General features: G+C 41.6%; 1 protein-coding gene across 3 annotated transcripts in view; it reads left to right on the forward strand.

Annotated features, from left to right (window-relative positions):
* Positions 1–26,761, forward strand: part of KCNN2 (potassium calcium-activated channel subfamily N member 2) — a 194,609-nt gene that overhangs the window by 15,569 nt on the left and 152,279 nt on the right. Inside the window, exon 1 of one of the 3 annotated variants that reach the window (XM_050945748.1) lies at positions 10,443–10,525. The exons of the other annotated variants lie outside the window; for them this stretch is intronic. The gene's annotated coding sequence lies outside the window, so the exon portion shown is untranslated. Of the gene's footprint in view, positions 1–10,442; positions 10,526–26,761 lie in introns of those variants that run through there. 3 annotated transcript variants of the gene reach the window in all.

A 26,761-nucleotide genomic window follows, 5' to 3' on the forward strand; every position in this document is an offset into this window, starting at 1 on the left:
TTGTTGCACTTGTAATTGACAATGTTTCTCAAGTGGACCCCTCTATTTCTAAGGGAGGCGGCTGCTATCCTTTCATTCTGGAATTTGCTATAGCAATATGCTTGCAGGAACTTGGATTTGTTAGTCTTCTAGGGATGCTGCAAATCAGACACCCCCACATACCACCCACATTTCTTTAACACAGACTTTTGATTTAGAGGTAGGATTGTGGTTTGAAAGTCCTAGTGACTGGGGATACTGGTGAGTTTTGCTGTAATAAGCACATAGACCTAAGCATTACAAAAGTAAGCCTAAATATGTGAATAAACACCACGGCCCACATTCTCTGATCTAGCTGAGCTGTGTCTAATACAAGACCAGATAAGAATGGAAAGAATGTGGCTTTATCACTTCAAATCTGGGACTGTGCGGGTTTCAGTTTTGAAGCTGCTCTAAGTTTTGTGCCAAGGTGCTTATGGATCCCAATGGCTGTGCTAACAGCTGGTAATTGCTGCAGGACAGCGGTACTCTCAGGCCCCCATCCCACTCAGGAGACTGGTTGAGTTGGCTTGTCATAGCTTGAAGGAGCTGAAGCAGGGCCAAGAGCCTGGATCCAGATGGGCAGAGAGTCTGGCTGCCTGCATGAGCAAACTTGCACAGTTATTGGAATTGTCTGTGGAGTATTTCCTGTGCAGGGAGAGCAACATGTCCATTTTCAACAGGAAATGAATTCTTTTGTCTCTCTCGTTTCATTTTGATAATGACAAAATATTTCATTTCAACTTTATCAGTTCCATTTTTTTTCCTTTATAGTATATTCATTTAAATGGTTATAAATATTATTTTGACATTACTGAAATATTCTGACCTTCTCAAAACTAAACATTTTGGTTTTTAAATCTGCAATTCCTGTTGTGCCAATAATTTCAGCTTCTCCAACTTGGAGCAAAAACAAATTTGGAAATGGACATTCTGTTTTATGACCAACTCTAAAGTCTTTCCATTGACTTATTTTTATTACAGTAGCATCTAGAGATCAGGCCCCTTTATGCTCAGCACTAGGCAAGCAGTCTGTGGGTTCTAAAGCACCGTTCTAGTTGTTCATGAAAATCATGAAAGTGGAGGTTGTCCCACACACTCTCAAGTCTCAGCTCTTACTCATGTGATCCATACACAGAAATTATTAACATTGCTATTCCTCCATCCTAAGTACTGCTTTAACCCACATTACCATGGTAATGGAACACTTCATAATCTTTTAATGCATTAGGACCACTGTGAGGTAGGGAAGTACTGTTAGCTTCTCTGTGCCTCAGTTTCCCATCTGTAAAATGAGGCTAAGTGAATTGCCCAGGGTCACACAGGAATCTGTGACAGAGCAGGAAAGCAAACTTTGATCTCCTAAGTATCAAGTTAGTGCCCTAACCACTGGGCCACTTTTCTCTGCAAGAAACCCCCTTTTTATTGCATTTCTACAGTGTGAGCAAAACACATTGGGATGAGGTGGAAGTTCCACCAGCACAAGCTCCATTTTGTACCAGTGCAGTGTGTCTGTATCACGGGTTCTGCACTTGTGCAACTAGTCATGTAGTTACACCAGTGCAAATTACCCTCATTTAGACAAAATTTAGAGAATAAACTCCAAGAAATAGCTGCCATCGGATAGAGAAATAGTGAGAAGTACGTGGGGTAAAAACCTCAAACATGCTTGGCTTATTTAACTGTCTAAGCCCAATGCATTCCTCTTGCTAACTTGTCACTTTTTGTTAATTATGGTTGGCAGACACTTGTTCTGAATAGAAATGAAGCCCATTGTAACCTATTATACAAAGAAGCAAAACATTGCGGTGATCTGAAAATCAATGCCTGGTAATGGCATGAAGTGAAAGCAATTATTTATAGGGGAAAAATTCCACTAAATGCCCCTCCCTGCTCTGAAATGTCCGTTTAAGTGATTGATTCATAAGCATTTGAAACCTTGAAATCCCAGAATAATATGATCCTTGAGAAAGTTTATAGGCACTTTGGCAATCACATATATTGCTGCTTATAATTTATAATATTCAGATACAACTGGAAGCAAGAGACCCCCCCTTGTTGACTGTGTCAGCAAAAGGATAGCGTACTAATCCTAAAAGGGATTCATGAAGATTGTTGATTCATACGGTGATGAGGCATCAGCCCCACACTAGCCCATAAAGGGTTAATGGAACCCTGGGGAGGCTGTGCAACAGGCAGCCAATTAGAGAGGACCCTAGGGAGGCTGTGCAGGCACAGTCAATCGGAGAGGGCTACAAGGAGCAGCCAATCAGGGCCCGGCAGCAGCCAATCAGGGCCCATATAAGAAGAGCCGCAGGAGCGAGCAGCTCAGTCACTCCTTGGAGCTTGAGGAGAATTAGCTATCCTGAAGGCAGAAGGGTAGCTAGCACTGCTGGGCAGGCTCAGGGGAGTGAGAGTGATCTCCCAGCTGATGACTGGCATGCTGAGGCCCTGAGACAAGGGCAGAATAGGTTCTGGGGCTGCAGGGAAGTGGCCCAGGAAGTAGACTGAGGGGTTGGAGGGGCTGCCGTACATGGCTGCCATCTACAGGGTCCATGGGCTGGGATCCCCTGCTAATCACCACTGAGGAAGTGGCTAGACAGTGGATTGCTGTTCCCCTTCCCCAGAAGAGGGGAGAACTGAGTGTGACACAGCTGGAGCGTTGTGTCCTGAAGAGGGTGCTGTTTTCTTTGGGACAACACACTTCCTGGAGTAGATGTGATGGTGGTGAGATATCACCAGATGAGGGTGCACTAGTGAACTAAGCTAATTACCAGGACTGCCAGCAGGAGGTGCCACAGCGGTGAGTCAAACCCTGTCTCACATACCATGAAATTAATTATTTTAATACACATATAATAGCATAGGAAGGTAGGCTAAATTAACACAAGATGTGTTGACATGCTGTAGTAATGAAAATCTATTTCAGAGGATGCCCATATGCATCAGCATTTCAAAAAGCACTTCCTTGATGTATTCTCACTTTCTTCAAATCCTCTGTTATCATGGATAACTTTTTATTAGGCAATTTCCATCCCAAAGGGTCTGTGTTCATTTTACAGCTGCTCCTCCCCCCATCTTCCAAACAACTTAAAAGCTATCTTAATGCTAAATGATAAGATGACCTAGCACCACCTTTATTAAAACACTAGCAAATGAAAGGACCAAGTTGTATTTAGTAGACTTGTTAATGATCACAGATTCAACTCTTTTTAAAAGCATTTTTTCATTTCTATTCAAAACTCTGGAAGCAATTGCATGTCTTGTTGCAATGTATTAACATCATAAGCACAAAATTACATAGATGCCTACCTCCCAGTTTTGGCTCTACTGTGATCCACAAAACTGGGTTCAGTGGGCTAAACTCATTTTGCACCTGTGTTTCCATCTCTGGGCACGTGCGCAGCTCTTCCCTCTAGGTGTCCTGATGCCTATTTCCTACCTATGCCCCAAAACAATTCACAACGGGGGAAGATAGGCATTAGTCAAAGTTTCATTTAGACCTGCTCTGAAGAAGAGCTGCAGGGGAGAGCAGGTCAGTCACTCCCTGGAGCTTGAGGAGAACTAGCTACCCTGAAGGCAGAAGGGCAGCTAGCACTGCTGGGCAGGCTTAGGGGAGTGAGAGTGAGCACATCTACTGGAGCAGACCTCATTTTAAAAACTGGCACCACCTACCCACCTTAGAACACTCACCTGAGCTATGGGATATTCTGATGGGTGGATGGGGACCTCCCTCAAACTCTCCATTGGAAGCTGTTGCACTCTAGATAAATAATGAAAGTGTGATTGGAGCAGAGGGTCTGCTCCAAGTATCTACCACCTCCCAGTTGGATGTCCAAACCACTGGACTTGAGTCTTTCTCTTCCCATATCCTCCTCTGGCTAATGACTATTCCACTGCGGATAAATACTTCAACAGAAGATTATCAGAATATCCCATAGCTCAGTGGTTACAGCACTCTCCTGAGATAAGATTGAACAGGGCTCTCCCTTCTGTGCCTCTGGTAGGCAAGGGAGACTGAACCAGAGTCTCCTACATCCTAACCAAAGTTATAGGAGGGGCTCCATCTTCTCCTCCTCTGGCCATTTTTGTATGGCGCATGATGGATACCTAACTCATTCCCATAAGAGCCTAAACCTGACTCTAGGCAGCTGGTTCCCATTCATGGACCATTCAGGAGGCACAGGCATTTCCCTACAGCCCCCAGGTAGGCCCCTATCTCCATGGGAGGGGCAGGGCTTAGCACACATCCCTCTCATCAGCATCTTCCATTGATTAGTTTAGGTGGCTCCCATCCTAGAGTGCTGGGTTTTGTGGATCATATTCTAAGACGCCTATTTTCCCCCATTCATTGTATAGGGAGCCTAGGCACATAACTCAGGCTTTGTGGATCGGAGGGTTGTTCCTATGATTTTCTAGGTGCCTAAAAGTTTAGGTGCTGAGACACTCTCAGTATTGCAGTGCCTAAGTCCCTTCCTAGATCTGGCCTAGGTCACTAGTTCCCAGCCTTCCTGGACACTTCTTCCAGGCTGACTGCCTGGTTCTGATTTCACTTACAGATTCTACAGCAGGTCACTCTTGTCAGTGGAACTACTCCTGCCTTAAATGGTGCATCATAGATCAGAACCTGACCCCAAAAACCTCTGCTGTACCATGCAATCACTTTCTCAGTCTGTAGCCTGTGACCTTCTGACTCTGCTACAGGGAAAAGGGCTTGCTCTTTCTCATTAGACCTGCCATAGTGTTCTGAGAACTAGGAGGGAGACTGGATTTGTTCAGTGCTAGGCACAAGCTAGGATGGTGTGTGTGCCGGAAGCTATTTCTGCGTGTGTCCCTGGATTCTGGTGCTTGGGAAAGCATATATTACACCTTTCCAAAAAAGATTCAGTAAGTGCTGCTGCTGAGTACACTTCCCTTAAAGTCTGCCTCTGCCCTCAAGGTATAGTATCTCCCTCACCCTACAGCACACTACTGTATACCTACGATTTAGCCATATTGTTGTGCAAAGACGTGCACAAGGGCAGCCTCTTAGTGCCTGATGGGATTAGAAAGCACTGGTGTTCTTATTTAAGGAGAAGCTCAGACATAAGCCCCCTCCCATAAAGCTGCTTTTGCTTTAGTCAATATGCCTTCTGTTAATAATACTGTAGCTTTTGCCTCTTCTAACTATATTTGTACTACTGAGTGTCATTTACTTGCCCTAACTATCTAACCTATTATAGCTTTCACCATGGAGTGAGATATTTGGCAAACAAGAACTTGACTTCACTGCTAAACACTGCACTTTTACCTTGGGGTAACCAATATGCATCAGCTATCCTGAGGTAAAATCAGGCACTTTAAGTTTATTGCGCATAAACAGCCTTAAAACTCCTTCAGGGGCTCACCATAGCAAGTTTGTCTCAAGGTAAAACTAAAGCTCATGAGTGTTGGTTATCCTGAGGTTACAGCATGCACCTTTTTTAGCAGTGAAGCAAAGGCCATAGTCCACCTTCAATTTTTGGCACGTTTTGCTCTTAGAATGACAGTGACTTACTGTAAATGACAGGGTAACATCATACTGCCAAGTTGGATGTGCTGATGTGACTCCACTGCTAGTGATCTCAGGTACTATATAATCTGTCTCAGGAACAGTTATGCAACAGAAAAAAACTAGACCAACAACGAGCAGTTCTCTCAGCTATTCAGCTCATTTCATCCAGCAATTTAGGGAGAGTACATATTTTGAAAACTCATAATTGCAATTTTTTTATTTTATTAGGGCATATAAATGTAATGGTATTTTACACAGAAGAATCACTCTGATTCATCATGTTACCTTACAAATAAATTGTACAGAAGGCAGTGAGTGCGGTATATAGTGGGATCAGAAGAAAATATTGCTCCTCTGTAAATGCTTACAAAATGAACTCATTTTGTCAAATTAGTTAGGTTATACTGAATCAAAAAGGGGTTGCTATTGCTTCACCAATATGCTGATTCCAAAAGGAATGAAAGGATTAATATATATTACACAGAGCTGAAGAAAAACAGAACAAAACTGACGTCAGCATTCTCAGGAATGATCTACAAAGGAAGAGAGAGAAACAGGGAGAGACAAACTTGTTTTTTTCAGCTGGAAACCAGAATTCAAGGGTTCTGTTCTAGCTTTGTCCCTCACTCACTGTGGGTTAGGTCACTTAGGCCAGTGGCTCTCAACTTTTCCAGACTACTGTACCCCTTTCAGGAGTTTAATTTGTCTTGTATACCCTAAGTTTCATCTCACTTAAAAACTACTTGCTTACAAAATCAGACATAAATACAAAAGTGTCACAGAGCACTGTTACTGAAAAATGGCTTCTTTTCTCATTTATCCTCCTAATTATAAAATAAATCAATTGCAATATGAATATTGTACTTACATTTCAGTGTATAATGTATAGAAAAGTATAAACAAGTCATTGTCTATATGAAATTTTAGGTTGTACTGACTTTGCTAAAGCTTTTTATGTAGCTTGCTGTATAATTAGGCAAATATCTAGATGAGTTGATGTACCCCCGGGAAGGCCTCTGCATACCCACAAGGGTATGCGTATCCCTGGTGGAGAACCACTGACTTAGGCCAAAATATTCTACATGGCAAATGATTTTTGTGGTCTCAGTTTTGAGTATCCAACTGTAAAGTCTATGGAGCAGTTCCTCCATCCACTTGAGTCTGTTTTTAGAGCAATTAATAGTTTCCACACACAGCAGGGAGTAACTAGGATTAGTTAATTGATTTATATGTTGTAAATAAAGTAATGCAGGCAATGCACTAGTGTAAAGCACGTGCAGGCATACGCGTGCACACACAAACTTCCCTGTTGCACTGTAAACAACTTCAGAATTTTTTTCAATTTTCCCCAAGACATTTTCAAGTGCTAAATCATGGCTTCTAAACCTCAGCCACAAAAGCTTGGAGTGGGCCATATCAGAGCCCCTCCATGCCATTTTTTTATGCAGATTGATCTTCCTTCTGAAATCTACTAAACCAAATGTGCTTTAATTACAGTGACTTTAATTGGACCATAATAAAAATTACAAGAGAAATAAAGTAACTCCTCAAATGAATCAAGTGAGCAAAGAGAGTGGGTTCTTTACAAGCTACAACAGACCATTCCATTTAATGTTTCATTTAGATTAGTTTTTAGATTAGTCTCCATCCACCTTTCCAGCTGTAGCTATATCATAGCGGCTTGCATTAGAGGCTGTGACCCTCTTGGCTAGGCACTGTGGACCCACAACAAAAAGACAGTCCTTGCCCCAAAGAGCTTACAGTAATGAGACAATAGTAGGATGCAACAAAGAGAGGGGGAGCATAGGCAACAGAGAGTGGATACTCATCATTAAAATAAGCAGTGGTTGTAGCATGCCAGCTGCTTAGCCATTGTTGAGTGTTTTGTAAGCATCATGGCAGACATAGTCTGGAGGAGGAGAATTACTATTGTCATGGTTTGAGCAGCTGGACAGGAACGGACACCAATTGTGAGTTACTGAAATGGATGCAGACATAGGACACGGTATTCCTAGACTTTTCTATCAAAAAAGCATTTACACTTTTGAACAAGAATTCTGATTTCCAAAGCAGCAGCCAGGCTTATAATTCACAAGCATAGCTCTGCTTTCAGAACTCCAGAAAAAGCAGTTGGGTTTGAAAACCTTCTGCGAGTCAGCAGCTCTCTGAAGACACAATTCGTAAAGCTACCACATTTGTGACCTTTACTCCTTAAACACATTTGTGGATGTCACTGAATAGACTCAGTGACCTCAACCAAGCGGGCCTATGTCTAGTAAGTTCCAATATCTGACTCATCTGGGACTCTCTCATGCAAGTGGACTGATCTAACTCCTACCATTTTTAATAAGAGTTGGCTGAGCCCCAAGAGAAAACTGACTCCAACCCTTCATACGTGAATAGGATATCTGAAGAGCGATAGCTATAACAAGGTGACATTGAATGTGTAAATAAGTTCCCTGCTGAAATTTATGAGTTTTTGATTTGGGTATAATGCAGTTGGCAATATAAGATCACACTTTCTAATCTCACGTCAGATATTTTACTTCAATAAAGTTGTCATCTGCATCACATCCGTCCCAACAATATTAAAAGGACATTTAAGGGCCTGTTACTGATCTGTCAAAATGCACTGTATTGTGTTCTTATTTGACATAATCAGTCCCCTACATACTGTGAACCTACTGCCAGCTAAATTTCCTGGATGAAACTTCAACCATGCACATTAGAGGAATTGGCAATACTGCCATTCTATTATCATAATGGAATGCATACTGATTTAAAGTCTTAAAATGGCTTTGCCTTTAATGATGGGTAAACATCACCTTACAAATATTAAGTTAGATGAGGGGAAAAAAATCAGTAAATGAGAAATAAAAGTATACCACCCTTTTTTCAGTCATGATTCACAAAGATCTCATTGATGTTTCAATCATTCTTTTCTCCTACAGGAAACTTCAACCAACTGAAACAAGTAGTGTTTTATTTGTTAAGAAAGATCTTAATCACTAAAATACTAAAGGACTAATGTATATCTCCGTGAGAGAACTCTGTGCTCTTCCTTTTTCTTTAACAATGTTATCAGAAAAATTACCAGCTACAGACATTTGTTTTTGTGCTACTTGAAACAGCCAGATTAGCAGTGGAAACTTTGTAAATTGAGGTGCACTCAGTTACACAACATCAAGACATGGCAGTGGATCCACAGCCTAGGAAATTAACTACCTTTTGTTAAATTGTACTTAATTTAAATGGGATTATACTAGAAATTGAATCTGAATCTGATAACCATCAAGGACCATTTAAACAAAAATCTTTCTGCTTAGGCAACACAAGCTAGTATTTGGGAGCTTTGGCTGCTTTGTATAGGTTTCCTTGCTATTACAGCTGTTGAATTAGGTCCCAAGGGATCATTTTATCCTTAGTTTTCCAGCTACTAGCAAGTGTACTGTTTGTATGGTCTGCTGTTATGCCATCAGCCCTGTATTCATATGCATTTTGTCTCTTACCATGAGTCATAAGAGACTTTCATGCTTTCTTGTAACAAGAATTTATTAGTGGCTTCAGAGAGTTTGTACTGTTACAATTAATACAGGTTTCCTCTAATAGAATGACCTCCCACTCCCACCTTTTCATTCAAATTCTTTACTGCAACGTTTCTCAGGTGGTAGACCATGACCTTTAGGGAGGTCATAAAAGTCTATTGAAGGTAAAGGTGCTTCAAGCAGGGATTAATTTGTACTGAAAGAGGTAGTGGGTATCAAGCAATTTTTTTACTTTCATAACAGGAGGAAAGTCCAGAGGTGCTGGGTCTATCAACTGCCAAGCCTAGAGGTGACGGAGCTCAGCCCTGGCAAGCCCTGGCACAAATTAAGCACCAGCTGCACGTTAAATGTTATTACAATTCTAAATGGAAGAAAATAAAATTACCAGCATAACTTCAGGGTAGATAAAACTTTCAATGTTTGTGAGGTCAAAGGTAGTGGTAGTTTTATATAGGCTTATCATTGATATGCTTTTACTCTTATAGTAAATAGAAGAGGAGCACCAAAATTTTGGAGTTCAAATGCGTGATTGCCAACTTGGCAACGTTCAGAAACACTGGCTCATTTAATCTATTAGGCGGTTGGCCCTAGCAAGTCAATAAAGAAATAAAAATAGCAGTGTTCTGAATTAACACCTTTTCTGGATCTCCTAGTGTGTGCCAACTTACTGTGTCTGTCAAGTAGTTCATGATAAGGTCCTCTGGGCAGTGACTGTTTTTACCTGTGTGACTTGTATGGTGCTGAGTACAATCACCTCTTAAATAATGACAATAATTCCTAACCACACAGCCTACAAGGGGGAGTTGCCACAGGCTTGAGTTTGCGGGACACATGGGGTACAATTATTTTTTGCTCATCTAAAGAAGGGGAATGGAGAACACAGCTGAATGAGAATTAATGGTCTGTGAGACAAGAACTCAACCCTTTATAAAGGAAAAAATGTTGTTTGAATAAAAAATATATTCATTTAGGTCAGAAAATATTGTAACCTGAATGAATATAGTATGTTACGATAGACAAGCATGTTATTCACTGCAAGGATCTATTGCAAACAAGCTGAATAATTCACTCCTTGTGATTCTCAGAGTAGTGGAATTAAAATCACAACAGCTCTCATGCAAGTACAGAATGAGACAGACATGTTGAGCTAACCAAGAAATAAATTGGTTTCTATAGTAACAATAACTGCTTGTTAACTCTCAGATCTGGCAACTTACAGAAGCCACATGAAACACCATCCTCACTATTATTCATTATTGTAATGCTGTGAGACTCAAACACCCCAGTCAGGATTGAAGCCTCTTTGGTGCTGGGTGCTGTAAAAACACATATGAAGACAGACATGATCCCTGCCATGCCAAAGAACTTTCAATGTAATCAGATGCAATGTGTGTGAAAAACAGGAGAGAAGAGGAGAGCAATGACAAAGGTAGCCCTCATCACACTTTCCAGTTACAATGTGCTATTGGTATCATGGATAAAAATGTGCACCACTTGTGGCATCTGAATCATCCTTTATTATCCTTTTGCTCATACCATCCCCACCTAACAATCAATCAATCAACCTCCCAAACCCACAAAACATTTGTAATTAAGCTTACGACCAACTTAAATCTCAGCCAATGTCCACAATAATTTCTGTCAGCTTTGGCCAAACTGTGACCTAAATCAGGCTGAGTTTCAAGCAAATGTAGGCTGATTTATGGTTTCAGGTCACAATCAAAAGAAAATCAATGTGTTTCACCAATACACACTTATACAATACGTATTTTTATGTAATTATAACTGATAGGGTGGTTATATAACTTACTCTTGTAAATATTTTTAAATTGCCTGTTTACTTGACAGATCTAATGGATCACTTGAATCTCCTGAGTAAAGAACTGATATTTTAGAACCTTCTACATACTTAGCACAAACAGTATCCCAAAGCTAAAATGCCCAAAACAAATGAGGATATTAAACTCCTAATCAGAGGATGTTATGACTATGACAAAAACTCTCAAAAGCCAGGACATTCCATATTAAAGCCTTGATCCTTAATTTCTCATTTACTTGTTTATTTCACAATGGTACGTTAAGGACAGCATGTCAGCATAACTTGGAAATACTTGGCACTGGTTGGCAGTGTTGCAGCCATAACATCAAGTAAACAATTTGTAGTAGTTAGCTGTTTTCATATGCATGCATATTCTGCTTATCTAACTCTAAAATTAATATAATCTTGGCAGTTAAAGTTCCCACCTTCCACCACGGGCTCAGTTTATTCCTCTCTGCCTTGCAAGCAGCCTGTTAATTCATTCCCCCAGTTGTGTGACAGTAGTTGGCTGTCTTTCCCCATCATTGTGAACCAGTTTCTTTTCTAGACACTGTCTTTGATTAAACATTTGCACATTTCACCTTTTGATAGTGCTGCCATGGATGAAGGTCAGTATGCCGTGGTTGCCATTAAAATGTAATTTGCCCACAGTGACCAACACATCAAATATTAAGTGTGGTAACTGAGGTTAAACATTGATTGTTTTAAATGGTAATTTAGCTGTTGAAATTATATGCCAGTCAGTTTCTATTTGTGGTTATAGCTCTTTAGGAACAATATTAGGAAATACCCAGGCTGATTGTGGATTAGGATGGACAAACAGGAGTTTTGTGCACAAAGAGACATGCTGCCATTCCCTGCAGTGCTTTTATCAATCAACATGTTCCAGACAAAAATCTCCTGTTAAGACTTCTACTTAACACTCAGTTCAATACAACTGTACCTTCTGCCTTATTTTTCATGGCTCTTTTCTTCACACTCATGCAAAATTTGGGTGATGGAGTGGTTCTTTCCTGTGCCTATTGTATTATTATTTTAATTCTCCATAAAACTGACATTCTTGATGTTGTGTCCGTTTCATGTGAGAACTCAAACGATGAGATTCTGGTTAGTGCAGCATGGTTTACATAGCAGTGCTAGGCTGAATTACCCAGCGTACATGGGTCTTTCTTCATTAGTCCAGGGTGCGTGTCTTCATGGGTACACATATAAAAGTGTGCTACCATACATTTCTGTAGCTTGCTGTGTTATGATTTAGCAGCAAAGAATCCTGTGGCACCTTATAGACTAACAGACGTTTTGGAGCATGAGCTTTTGTGGGTGAATACCCACTTCGTCAGATGCATGTAGTGGAAATTTCCAGGGGCAGGTATATAGCGACTGTCCAGTTTGGCCGATGTACATAGCAAAGGGGCATTGCTGGCATATGATGGCGTATATTACATTGGTGGACGTGCAGGTGAATGAACCGGTGATGGTGTGGCTGATCTGGTTAGGTCCTGTGATGGTGTCGCTGGTGTTGTGAGTGGACGAGAGCTGAGGAAGCGTTGTTCCGGGTCGGCCATAAAAATATTGCATATTGTGGGGCCATGCGGGTGCTAATGCTAATACATCTTAACATTTTATGAAGGAAATTCCATCATATGCCAGCAATGCCCCTCTGTTATGTACATCGGCCATAAAAATATTGGCATATTGTGGGGCCATGCGGGTGCCCAGAGCGGTGCCACTGATCTGGAGATATATATTGTCATATACCAGCAATGCCCCTTCGCTACGGAAAGGATAAACGGACACAAATCAGATATTAGGAATGGCAATATACAAAAACCTGTAGGAGAACACTTCAACCTCCCTGGTCACACTATAGCAGACCTTAAGGTGGCCATCCTGCAGCAAAAAAACTTCAGGACCAGACTTCAAAGAGAAACTGCTGAGCTTCAGTTCATCTGCAAATTTGACACCATCAGCTCAGGATTAAACAAAGTGTGAATAGTTTGCCAACTACAAAACCGGTTTCTCCTCCCTTGGTTTTCACACCTCAACTGCTAGAACAGGGCCTCATCCTCCCTGATTGAACTAACCTCATTATCTTTAGCTTGCCTGCATATATATACCTGCCCCTGGAAATTTCCACCACATGCATCTGACGAAGTGGGTATTCACCCACGAAAGCTCATGCTCCAAAACGTCTGTTAGTCTATAAGGTGCCACAGGATTCTTTGCTGCTTTTACAGATCCAGACTAACATGGCTACCCCTCTGATACTTGTTACGATTTAGGAGCCCATAAAATGGAAAGTAACCTCCTGGCTCCCCCCCCTCAAAAACAAAAAAAAAAGCACTTTTGAGAACTGACTACTACACACATCCTGGCAACCTTAATTTTCCAATAGTCTATTAAATTTATTACTATATAGCACTGTTATATTTATTACTGGGGACCATCTTTCTTTCATTTCACACAAGTAAGGTTTATGATAAAGCTGAGAGCTAGAGCAGATCAAAAAATGTCAAGGAATAATTTTCCATTGGAAAATACAAAGATCAAAACAAACATAACACAGGAATGGGACTTTTGATGAAATTTGATGGGGAGGAGGGAGGAGTCTAAATGAAATGTTTAGATGTTGCAATATTGAAACATTTTGTTTTGCTAAAGTAAACGTTTTTGTTTAGACTTTATGGTTACAAGTGTTTACTTATTATATTAAACTATTTTTATTATTCTATAATTGACATTATTGAAGCAGACTGTTTTGATAGTTCCAATTTTAATTGGGGGGCGGGATTTCCATCCTGCAGGAAATTCTGGCATTTCAAAATCTACTTTTGATCCAAGTTGTTTTTTCTGACCAATGTTACTGAAACACAGGCTGTCACTAAATGCAACATACATAATAAATTACAACATTATGGGCCATATCCTCGGATGGTGTAAATCAGTGGAGCTTTTCCAATTTATGCCATCTGAGAATACAGCCCAATTTAGAAATGAAGGAATTTCTTTCCTGTATCTTATACTTAAGATGCCCCGTAGATGCTGTCTATAATGCATCAGTTAAAAAAATTCCTGATTTAAACACACAAAGCCAATAAAATTGAAGATAATGTTGACTCAACCTTTGTCATCTCTGCCTTCTACTTTTCTCCGATTTTTTTGCTTCCATGCATAATTTAGTTTTTGTTCCACTTCCCTACTTGTCACCTTACCTTAGGTATCTACAATATGCAGTACTTTGATTGTCATCACTAGACCACAAAGGAAAATGACATTGTGTAAATATTTACATTTTTTGTTTTTTTACTTATTTTTCTCAAATTCCTGGGTTTTACAAAAGCTATTATTCAGTTTTTACTGACTTTCACCTGAATTTTGGACCACACAGGTACATGAACATACTGATTATGTTAAGAATATTTAACTGATTACATTAGCTGGATGTGTTTATTATAATAATAAATTAGTCCAAGTGTGAGCATCAGGCTGACTGTTAAAGTAAGACAACGTAGTGGAAGATATGCACACATGCGCATATGTGTACGTACTGTTAATGTACAGTTCATGAAACAAACCACAACATTCAACTGTTCTCATGTCCAATTACCTTTCTTTTCCTTTTGTTGCTTTTTTTCTGTCGTCCCATCCCCACACTAATACTACCCCTGATATTTACACAAAAAACAATGAAGTTCATATTTTCACATAATGGCTTTTTTTACCCATTTTAACTTAAACTGATAAATTTGTGGGAAATGTTAAACAAAATAAAAACTGAAAATGAAAGGCCTTTCCAATATTTTACTAGAGTAGTGGGAAAGAAAAAATTTTCATTTTGATAGTGACATATTAAGATTATGCAGGTAATTAACATGTTAATTTTCTTTCTTTCAGGTATTTATATGACTCAAAATTTAGTGGAATCAGTCTTTACAATACTCTAGTAAGGGATCAGGGAGAAGCCTATTTAAGCTGCAAAGCTGTTACAATTAAGACTCTTTTCTATATGGAATTTCCTTCATAAAATGTAAAGATGTATTAGCATTTTAATAGTTACCTGGATCATGGTATAATGTGTGCAAATTAAAATATTCAATTGATTGAAATGATGATTTGGTAAAATAAAATATGTAGAGAAAGAGAAATTCCATCCCAAAAAGTAACAGCACATCTTATTAGTCACAAAGAGGAAATACTATTTACTCTAAAGCTAGTTAAGGCACAATTAAGTGTTACAGGAAATTAACCCCAGGGGGTGGGGGAGGCAGGGATATGGATGTGGGACGGAGGAAGGAAAGGATCAGGGAAGATTTAAGTTCTGATTTTCAAGTATTAAAGCAGAAAATATGTACATTATTTATATAGTTCTTGAGTTTTTAATCTGCTGTTGGTTTTTTGGTAAATTTTAAGCATTCAGAAAGGGATGGTGGCATGTTAGATTAATATATTATATATATGGTAACTTCTTTGCTTATGAATCTTGGGTTGAACACAGTGAAAAGTTAAAAATTAAGTTTAACTTATAACCAAGGAATCATGATATATCTTCTCATTAGTACAGACTTCTCTGCAGCAAAACATTTGCAGCACAGCAAAATAGTGTGAAGATCAGTGTATCAGTACATGGTCAGAGTTTGATTTTTGATTTGTAATGAATAAATGGACTCTCAATTTGCTACCTATTGTGATAAACTCAGGACAGATTTCTGCTCTGCCCTTGCAGCTAACAGTCCCAGAAGGGAAAAAGGCCTCCTCCCTATCAGCTGAGGAGGGGTGACTACACAGCAATCAGGTTCAGCTGAGAAGTGGTTACCAGAGATCAATTAGGATCAGCTGATTCCAACTAAGCCCACGTCCAGACTACCCTGCCGTATCGGCGGGTTAAAATCGATTGCTCGGGGATCGCTATATCGCGTCTAGTCTAGACGCGATATAGCGATCCCCAAGCGCGCTTACATCGATTCCGGAACTCCATCAACCCGGAGTTCCGGAATCGACATGGAGAGCCGTGGACATCGATCCCGCGCCGTCTGGACGGGTGAGTAATTCGATCTTAGATATTCGACTTCAGCTACGTTATTCACATAGCTGAAGTTGCGTATCTAAGATCGATTTTCCTCCCCTAGTCTGGACGAGGCCTGAGGGAGCCTGAGACCTTTTTAAACCCTCCTTTGTTGGGGTGAGAGGGGGGCAGTTAAGCTGCTAGTAGGTAAAGTGACAGTCCCTCCCATAAGGGAGGAAAACCAAACCCAAAAGACTGGCTGAGAGAAGGAGTGGACTGCCCCTGTGCAGCCAAGAGGGACTGTTTTACCCCAAGCCCATCTTGCCAAGACAAAAACAGCTGAGGCTGGTGAAAAGGTGCCTTACCACACTATTTAGGAACTTTTAAATCACCTATCATCATAACAATTCCTTGGTAAACTAAATCTGCAAAGTGATGTTGGCTAGGATATACATGTATGATTTTCTTTTCCCCTTCTCTGGTTTATAGGGGCAACGGTTAGTTATTTGTGGTGAAAACAAACAGTCACTGGGCCAGGGAAAGAGTGAAAATGACTGTATTGCCTGGTGGTTAGGGAACTCGCCTAAAATAAGGGATACTCAAGTCCCTGTTCCAGTTACTATTATGTATACAAAGGGGAACAGATTCAACAAGAGAGACTGAGCCCCACAGCAGAAGATCCCATAGCTCAGGGAGCTCTCTTGAAATGTTCGGGACTGAAGTTCAAGTACTCCTCTAGATCGGGGGGAAGAGAGGAGAATTGAACCTTGGTCACCCACATCTCAGGTGTATGCCCTAACCCACTGGGTTTAAAGTTATAAGGAGGGCAGCGGCCCTTGTACAGTCAATGCTGGGTGACTAATTGGTGTGGGTTTTTTTTTTTTGGTTTAGTGGTTGAATTGGGAAAAGTGGTTATTTTTAACCAAAATCACTCTCCCCCGGAGAAATGTCAAGCCAAAAAAAAATTCATTTAGGCCAAACTGAATCGCCATTTGAAATTGCTCACTTAAATCTTTTCAAAATGAACTATTTCAACATTTCCAAAATGTTTTTTCTTTTGCTTAAACTATTAGCCAAATACTACCCAAATGTAATATTTGCTGGAAAAAAATTGCTCAGCTTTAGCAACCACAGTCTGACACTGAAACAGAACAAAAATGTGGTTTTGGTTGAATGAAAAACATTGAGTCAAACAAAACACTTCTGTCAAGGTCTTATTCCCACTTTAGCGTTCAGAAAGTGGGGACCTGCATGTACCCCTCTAATTCCTAGCTTAGATTTTATAGCGCTGCCACCAACCAAAAATAGTGTTTTGGTACACTTTTTGTCCCCCCAAAAAAACCTTTTCTGGGAGGACCCAAGACCCAAATCCCTTGGGTCTTAAAACAGAGAGAAATAAACCATTCTCCCTCCTTTCCCCCTCCCAGATTTTTCCCTTCCTGGGTTACCCTGAGAGATCACTGTGATTCAACTCCTTGAATCTTAAAACAGAGGAATTAACCTTCCTCCCCACTTCTTTCCCCCCCACCAATTCCCTGGTGAGTTCAGACCCAATTCCCCTGGGTCTGGCACAAGGAAAAAAAATCAATTAGATTCTTAAAAAAGAGAGCTTTTAATTAAAGAAAAATGATTTTTTACTTTTTCTCTGTAAAACCAAGATGGAAAATGTTTACAGGGTCTTCAGCTTTACATAGACTAGAGGGACTCCTTCCCCCCTAGCCTAAGTACAAGTTACAGCAAACAGAGGTAAAATATCTGGGCTGTAAACTGACAAACCTTTAAGTCTCTGGAATAAAAGGGCTTGAGAGAATTAACATGGTACACTTTAGGATTTAGGGAGGAATTGGGAAATGCTATGAGATAGTTAACAGTTTCCAGGTGCTCTTGGACCGTGAATGGCCCTTCCCATGATGCTTTCATCTTATGGGCCTGTTGCACCTTTAAGACCATAACCTGGTTTCCTACCTTGAAGGAATGCTCTCTGGTATGTCTATCATACCAGGCCTTTTGCTCTTTTTGAGCATCCTTTAGGTTTTCTTTAGCAAGGGCTAAAGAGTGTCGGAGGGTGCTTTGTAGGTTGCTTACAAAGTTTAGAATGTTAGTTCCTGGAGATGGCATAAACCCCTCCCATTGCTGCTTCACCAACTGTAATGGCCCCTTAACCTCGTGGCCATACACAAGTTCAAATGGTGAAAACTCTAAACTGGGATGTGGTACAGCCCTGTAGGCAAAAAGCAACTGCTGTAACACTAGGTCCCAATCATTGGAGTGTTTATTGACGAATTTATGTATCATGGCCCCCAAAGTTTCATTGAACCTCTCCACCAGGCCATTGGTTTGATGGTGGTAAGGGGTGGCAACCAAGTGATTCACCCCATGAGCTTCCCACAGATCTTTCATGGTCCCTGCCAGGAAATTAGTCCCTGAATCTGTAAGGATGTCGGAGGGCCAACCTACCCTGGCAAAAATGTCTGTTAAGGCCTGGCACACAGTTTTAGCCCTGGTGTTGCTTAGAGCTACTGCTTTTGGCTATCGGGTACCAAAGTCCACAAAAGTCAGTATGTACTGCTTCCCTCTCGGGGTCCTTTTTGGGAAAGGACCCAGAATATTCACAGCTACTTGCTGAAATGGGACCTCAATTATGGGGAGTGGCTGGAGAGGGGCCTTGACCTGGTCTTGGGGCTTTCCCACACTTTGGCACACCTTACAAGACCGGACATAATTGGCAACGTTCTTGCCCATCCCCTCCCATTGGAAGGACTTTCCCAACCTGTCTTTGGTTCTGTTTACCCCAGCATGGCCACTGGGATGATTATGGGCTAAGCTTAAGAGCTTTCCCTGGTACTTAGTTGGAACTACCAACTGTTTTTGAGGATGCCAGTCTTTCTGGGGTCCACTAGAAAGAGTCTCCTTGTATAAAAGTCCTTGTTCTACAACAAACCGGGATCGGTTAGAAGAGCTGAGAGGCGGTGGGGTGCTCCGTGCCGCCGGCCAAGCTTTCTGAAGGCTGTCATCTGCTTCCTGCTCAGTCTGGAACTGTTCCCTTGAGGCTGGAGACACCAGTTCTTCCTTAGACTGAGGACTTGGGCTTGGTCCCTCTGGAAGCGATGTAGGTGATGGGGTTGTTTTCGTTGATGGTGAACCGCTTTCTGCTGGTGCACTATGCGATATTTCAGGCTCTGGCTGAGCCTCTTGGGTATGGTTGTCTGCTGCTTTTGCCAGTTTAGGCCCGCTGGCTCTGTCATAAACAGATAGCTAAGGGTTAATGTTCTTTTACCTGTAAAGGGTTAACAAAGGGAACCAAACACCTGACCAGAGGACCAATCAGAAAACAAGATTTTTCAAATGTCAAGGGAGGGAAGTTGTTGGGTGGGTGTTCTTTGTCTTGTTCGGTGGCCCTCTCGGCTCTGAGAGTGATCTCTCTATCTCCAGGCTTTCTAATCTTCTGTTTCCAAGTTGTAAGTACAAGGATAGTAAGACAATAGGTTTATGTTGTTTTTTTGTATTTACATGTGTGTAGTTGCTGGAATGTTTTTAAATTGTATTCTTTTTGGATAAGGCTGTTTATTCATTTTTTCTTTTAAGCAATTGACCCTGTATATTGTCACCTTGATACAGAGACCATTTTTATGTCTTTTTCTTCCTTTTTATATAAAGCTTTCTTTTTAAAACCTGTTTGAGTTTTTTCACTGGTTAAGGCTAAAAAACGAAGGGATGGGGAAAATCTCTTTGTGTTAGATTTACTAAGCCTGACTTTGCATACTCTCTGGGTGAGGGGAGGGAGAGATTTGATCTCTCGGTACTTGTGTTTAAAGGACTTGAAGCAGGGAATATCCTAGAGTACCCAGGGCGGGGAAATCTGGGAGGAGGTAAAGAGGGGGAAGGGAAGTGGGTTATTTCCCTTGGTAGTGAGACTCAGGGCATCTGAGTCTGGGGGTCCCCCAGGGAAGGTTTTGGGGAGACCAGAGTGAGCCAGACACTGAAATTTTCTGGCTGGTGGCAGCGATATCAGATCCAAGCTGGTAATTAAGTTTGGAGGTTTCATGCTAGCTTCTCATGTTCTGAACTCTAAGGTTCAGATCTGAGTAGGAAAGTTATGACACGCTCCCTCTGGCGTTGGGGTTGGAGATGGGTTTGCAAGCGCTGGCATCAGTGCTGGCAACGGTTCTGATGCTGGTTGCTTTTCCAGTTCCGGTTTGGGGACTGGAGGCACTGTGGCTGTTTTAGTTGTTGGCAGGGGATTTGGGTCCACCACCATTGTTTGGGTCTCTGGTAACACAGACGGGGCCCTTGTGGACGGCTCAGGAACAGGGATGGGTCTGGAAGCTTGCCTGGCTTGGCTGCGTGTAACCATTCCCACCCTCTTGGCCCACTTTACCTGGTTGGCCAAGTCTTCCCCCAGTAGCATGGGGATGGGATAATTGTCATAGACAGCAAAAGTCCACATTCCTGACCAGCCATTGTACTGGACAGGCAGTTCAGCTGTAGATTGACATGAAGTTGTAAATTGTCACTTGGGCCTCTGGGTTGATGAATTTGGGGTCCACTAAGGATTGGTGGATAGCTGACACTTGTGCCCCCGTGTTTCTTCATGCGATAACCTTCTTTTTGCCCACTCTCAAAGTTTTCCTTGGCTCCGAGGGAATTTGAGAGGCATCTGGGCCTGGGGATCTTTGGTGTGATGGTGGTGTAATGAACTGCACTTGGTTGGGGTTCTTGGGGCAGTTGGCCTTTATATGTCCCAGTTCATTACATTTAAAACAGCGGCCCACTGACTGGTCACTGGGCCGAGGTGGGTTGCTGGAGACTGGTGAGGTGGGACAACAGGGAGTCTGGGGCTTTTCTTGGGTTGCAGGTGGGGTCTCGGGTTGCCCTCAGTGATAGGGTTTATTGTTTGTTTGCCCCCTTTGATATTCGCTACCCTTGCTAGTGGCTTTTTTCTTTTCTGCCACTTTCACCCATCTGGCTCCAATTTCCCCCGCCTCGGGTACAGTTTTGGGTTTCCCATCCAGGATGTACCTTTCTATTTCCTCAGGAACACCCTCTAAGAACTGTTCCATTTGCATCAGGAGGGACAGCTTGTCCAGAGATTGAACATTTGCTCCTGATATTCAGGCATCCCAATTCTTTCCAATGTGGTAGGCATGTCGGGTAAATGACACATCTGGTTTCCACTTTAGGGCTCTGAACCGCCGACGGGCATGCTCAGGTGTTAGCCCCATTCTGATTCTTGCCTTGGTTTGAAAAAGTTTATAATCATTCATGTGTTGCTTAGGTATTTCAGCCGCCACCTCTGCTAAGGGTCCACTGAGCTGTGGCCTCAGGTCTATCATGTACTGGTCTGTAGAGATGTTGTACCCATGGCAGGTCCTTTCAAAATTTTCTAAGAAGACCTCAGTGTCATTACCTGCCTTGTAGGTGGGAAATTTCCTGAGATGGGGAACAGTACTTGGAGAAGGGTTGTTAGGGCTGGCTGGAACATCTGGCTTAGCCTTTGCTAAGTCCATGGCCCGCTGGTGAGCGTCCCTTTGGATCTCTCTCTCTCTTCTATGGGTCGCCCCTTTGGCTTCTTGTTCTCTTTTGTGGGCCGCCTTTTTGGCTTGTTCTTCTTTTTCTTTTATCTCCATCTTTTTTTTTTTAATTGTATTTTTTTTGGTTTTATCTCCATTTCTTTTTTTATTTCTATCTCTTTTTATTTCCTCTCCATGTCTTTCTTGTGGGCAGCTTCTTTGGCTTCTTCTTCTGCATCCAGTCTTGCCCGTTCCTTGGAACTCATTGTTTCTGCTTTCTTGTGTTGGCTGCGCATACTGCCTGGAATGTTGCAGCTCAGGGCTGCTTGGTTACAGGGACGTCTAACTATTACTTTGCCCGAAGAGTTAGAAAGAAAAAAAACAATTCATTTGCAAATACCCTTTGCTGGTGTCTGCTGGCTCACAGCTTGCCGCCTTTTTAACAAAGACCTTTGTTAAAGAACTTAACACCTATGCCTTCAGGCTGTCTTCCTCAGTCAGAAAGAAGAGAAGAAGAAAAAATTTACTGGCTTTAGTTTTAAAACCCACTTCTCTCAGCCTGCTTTCAAGCAGCTAGCAGAGAGAGAGAAAAAAAATCCTACTGGCTTTTGCTTTTAAACTCAACCCCCTCTCAGACTGTTTTCCAAGTAGTTAGAAAGGAGAGAAAAAAAAACTCACTAGCTTTTGGGTCCTAGACATCCCACTTCAACCACCATGTCAAGCTCTTATTCCCACTTTGAACTTTAGCATCCAGAAAGTGGGGACCTGCATGTACCCCTCTAAACTTAATTCCTATCTTAGGTCTTGGCTACACTCACACTTTACAGCGCTGCAACTGGGGTTGAAAAAACACCCCCTTGAGCACTGCAAGATACAGCGCTGTAAAGTGTCAGTGTAATCAGGGCAGCAGCGCTGGGAGCCACGCTACACCCGGAAAGGATGTGGTTTACATGCAGCGCTGGGAGAGCTCTCTCCCAGCGCTGCCGCTCTGACTACACTCACACTTCAAAGCGCTGCCGCGGCAGCGCTCCCGCAGTGCTGCCGGGGCAGCGCTTTGAAATTCCAAATGTAGCCATACCCTTAGATCTTATAATGCTGCCACCAACCAAAAATATAGTGTTTTGGTACACTTCCTGTCCTCCAAAAAACCTTCCCTGGGGGACCCAAGACCTAAATCCCTTGGGTCTTAGAACAGAGAGAAATAAACCATTCCCCCTCTTTTCCCCTCCCTGGGAGATACCCTGATCCATACTCCTTGGATCCTAAAACAGAGAGGAATTAACCTTTCCCCCCTCCTTTTCCCCCACCAATCCCTGGTGAGTCCAGTCTCAATCTCCTTGAGTCTTACACAAGGAAAAAATCAATCAATCAGATTCTTAAAAAAGAAAGCTTTTAATTAAAGAAAGAAAAAAAGTAAAAATTATCTCTGTAAAACCAAGATGGAAAATGTTTACAGGGTCTTCAGCTTTACATAGACTAGAGGGACTCCTTCCCCCCTAGCCTAAGTACAAGTTACAGCAAACAGTGGTAAAATATCCTTCCAGCAAAATACACATTTGCAAATAAAGAAAACAAACATAAATCTAATCCACCTTTTCTAGCTAATACTTACTATTTTGAACATGGAAGACTGTTTCAGAAAGATTGGAGAAACCTGGTTGCATGTCTGGCCTCTCTTAGCCCCAAGAGAGAACAAAGAACAAACAAAACAGCACACACAAAGACTTCCCTCCACCAAGATTTGAAAGTATCTTGTCCCCCGACTGGTCCTTTGGTCAGGTGTCAGCCAGGTTCACTGAGCTCGTTAACCCTTTACAGGTAAAAGAGACATTTAACCCCTAACTATCTGTTTATGACAACTTCTATTTGCCAAAAAACTAAAATATCCATTATTCACCCAGTTCTAAACATAACAGCATCTTGACCCATGGATGGGCTTGAAGATTGGGCAATGGAAACAAACTGGAAGCCCTCAAAGGGTCCTATGTAGGCTCTTACTTGACCTCCTAAAATTGAGCTAAATATGTTTAAATTATGTCTACATGGGTGTTTAAAGTGGGATTTTAAATTAAGCAAACTGAATTTAAAAACACACCTAGACAAGTCCTGAATTGCAGTGAGCCTGTATGGAGACAATAGATGGATGGATCAGTGTGGCCATGTTCTCATTTAAAACAGGGGCAGTTGGTAGTGGTTTGAACCACTGATGTTACCTGATGTTCTAGGCTTAGTGATCCTTAGGTTCCCACCCGGGGATAAATGAAGATGTGGGATGGGGAGTATATCTTCAATGGAGTGGGAGAATAATGTCCCAGTTTCTGAAGTAATCTCCCTCTTGACCAGCATCATTTTGGTCTTGCCAAGGCCATCTGAAGCCTGATTTAAAAGGTATTTCCTGTTGGAGCTTAGTTGTCACTACTTTTTTAACGATTTAATCTAGAAATAGGGGTGAAGATGAGGCATAGCTGTCTAACTTTGTGTCTAATGTAGGTTTCTTGAGGATCAGGCAGGTTGGCAGACTTGCTTCTCTGAAGGAGGCATTGACAATTTTCAATAGCAGTGGGGCACAGTTGTTCTTCTCTGGCTTTCCTCAACCAAGGGAGTCATGGATCTTTTCTGCAAAGTAGGCTGGGCACTCTTCACAGCAGTTGATGCTCAGGACAAATACACATGTCAATTAGCTGATTTGCTATGCAGGATAGCTGTGCTGGGCATAACTCTGTGGTGATTTAATGGGTGGCATAGACTAGATGCTGGGGATGCTGAAGTGGTTTTATTCAGTCTCCCACCAAGTGTGGCTCAACTAAGCTTTCCTCCTAGAACACAGTGGGATAGGCCCAGTCTGTATCACAGCTGCTGAGCCGGTTGACTCCCTCTTCAGCAGTACAGAGAGCAGAAGGATAAACACAGGATTTTGGTCTCTAAAGATGTTATCCAATCTAGCCTTTTTTTATTATTCGACATTAGAGACACAAGAAAAAAAATCTCTTTAATCCCTTAGATACATTTGACTGAAGGGGTTATTTCCATCAGCATGCAGTGCATGGGAACTGGCTGCTTTCCGAGCATGCTCATTGGTGAGGCTATATCCAGAACCCCTGCATCTTGTACCATTAATACGATGGTACATTCTCTGAGTGATGAAGGGAAAACTCTGCTTTTCATATGCCTAGATGAGGAAGGTTTATTTGTGTCACTACAAGGCAGAACTGCTGAAGAAAAGATCAAAATAGTGCATTTCTAATTACTAGAATTCTTAAAAGAAGTTCTGAACACCAACAAATGAAACAGATCTGTGCTTGGAACAAGATCCTGTACTCCAGAAGAAAGTCTCTCAGATAATGGAAGAGAAGCACAAGAAGTATCAGGAGATATGGGCCTTGAACTTGCATCTGTAGAGTTAAGTCTGTGAGAAAGCAACCCTATGAGCCACCACTGGATAGTGATGAGCCATTAGATGAAGCATGCTGAGGGGTGCTGGAGCTCCAGGCTGGTGAGCCAGTACACACCTTATGGTCAGAATATGTTAGACATCACACAGCTGGCTGAGAGACTGGGAACCAGATTCTCAGCAGTATAATTCAACTGCTAGAGGGTGGTGAGAGTAAAGTGAAGTGCTAAAAATGGCTGCTGAGGTCCTCATTTGAATTCATTGGGTTGCATTTAAGCCCCTAAACCCTATTTCTCTTACTCATCATGCATGCTGTTTTTTCTCCTGAATCATGCACAGTTCAGCAGAGGTGGGTGGAGGATTGCTCACACTGCTGAAACCTGTGCACAGCAAATTCTGTGTGATCAGTGCTAGCTCTTTGGCTCTCTGCACTTCATAAACCAGCCAGGGTCAAGCTTGCAAAGAGCTGGATTTTTTCCCATGATATGCAATAAATATTTGCTCAAGGAAAAAACAGAACAAAAAAAGTTACTGTCTTATTACAAACAAACAAATCTGTGGGTTTGCTAGTTATTCAGAGACCGTTCATTCTTAAAAATCAATATGGTTGTATAATAAATTCAGGTAGGAGCCATCTAGGGTCATGTTTTCTATGTGCTTGTCTTTTTGGAAAATGTATTTTCTATTCCCAAACTGGGGAACTTGCTTGTTTGCCCCACATCTCATAGCTTCCTATGTATCCCAGGTGGAGCTGGCAGCAATGTCTATGGTTAAAATTAACATTGCTTAACACTTTCTTTATTTATATATTTATTAATAAAAACTATTATAAAAATTATATAACAATATTATTTCAACATTTATGTAAACCTTAACCCCTTGGGCAAAAAGACTTGATCTCCAGGGAATCTGCCTACACCGCCTATGGCAGCAAGCCTCGGTTGACAGACTTGAACTCTCAGAATAGCTGTGTAGCCAGTACTTTGAAGTTGTGGTTCAGGCCTAAGGGAGGCAAGGTGGGTTTCAGAGTCTGAACTCCAGCTCGAGCTGCAACTCCAAAGCTCAGTCTCCACAGCTAGCCCAAGTCTGTCAATGTGGGCTGGGAAGCTTACTGCCCTGGGCTGCGTAGACATTCCCCACGTGGTGTGAAAACTGCTGTTTTGGATATAGCATTACTGAAAGTCTATTTACTTCACAGCCAAATGTATACCAGTCTAGTTTTCTTTCACCATTCAACAGGGAGTATAACCTGCTCCTTTCCTGGGAATAAGTGACAATTCACACCTTTTGTGATACTCATCTGAGATGTAGATTTTTATTTTTTCTTGCTTCAAGCAACACAGAATACAATCAACCACTGTTAGTAATAATCTTGTACTCCAGGATAATTTAAATGTGTGGGCTTCCTTTTGTCTCCACTGTGTTTTACTTTTTCAATTGATCCATCAAGAATTGGTGCATTTGTCCACAGTTCTTCATAATCCTGATCTTTTCAAGAGAAGAGCTTTTGATTGTGACTAAAATAGACTGATGGATAAAACAATTTGTGAGTACTTGTTCCTCTGACTATAGCAGCACTGAGTGCTTGTATGAAAGTTCCTGCGGCTATGAGGGTGAACATTCACACACATACACCTGCTTTTAATTTATACCTGAAAGTCTGTAGTTTAAAATGAAAATGTTTACACATATATTTGAAGTGATGTGTGCTTATCATGGTACTCATCTGCAGATCTCAAAGCATTAATATTTTAAAGCCTCGCACATTTTGCATGCAGAGAGATTTATATAAATCATTCAGCACATACATCATAGCAAATATAACCACACCTGCCACTGGATGGACATAGCTCGGAGAGAAATCTCTGTAGCCTGTGTTTGCAGTCCTCAGAACCTAAATCTGGGGGAGCTAGAAATGTAGCTGAATCTCAGACATCTTTTTT

The sequence above is a fragment of the Gopherus flavomarginatus genome, chromosome 3, assembly GCF_025201925.1.
Source record: "Gopherus flavomarginatus isolate rGopFla2 chromosome 3, rGopFla2.mat.asm, whole genome shotgun sequence".
NCBI classification, from domain to species: Eukaryota; Metazoa; Chordata; order Testudines; family Testudinidae; genus Gopherus; species Gopherus flavomarginatus.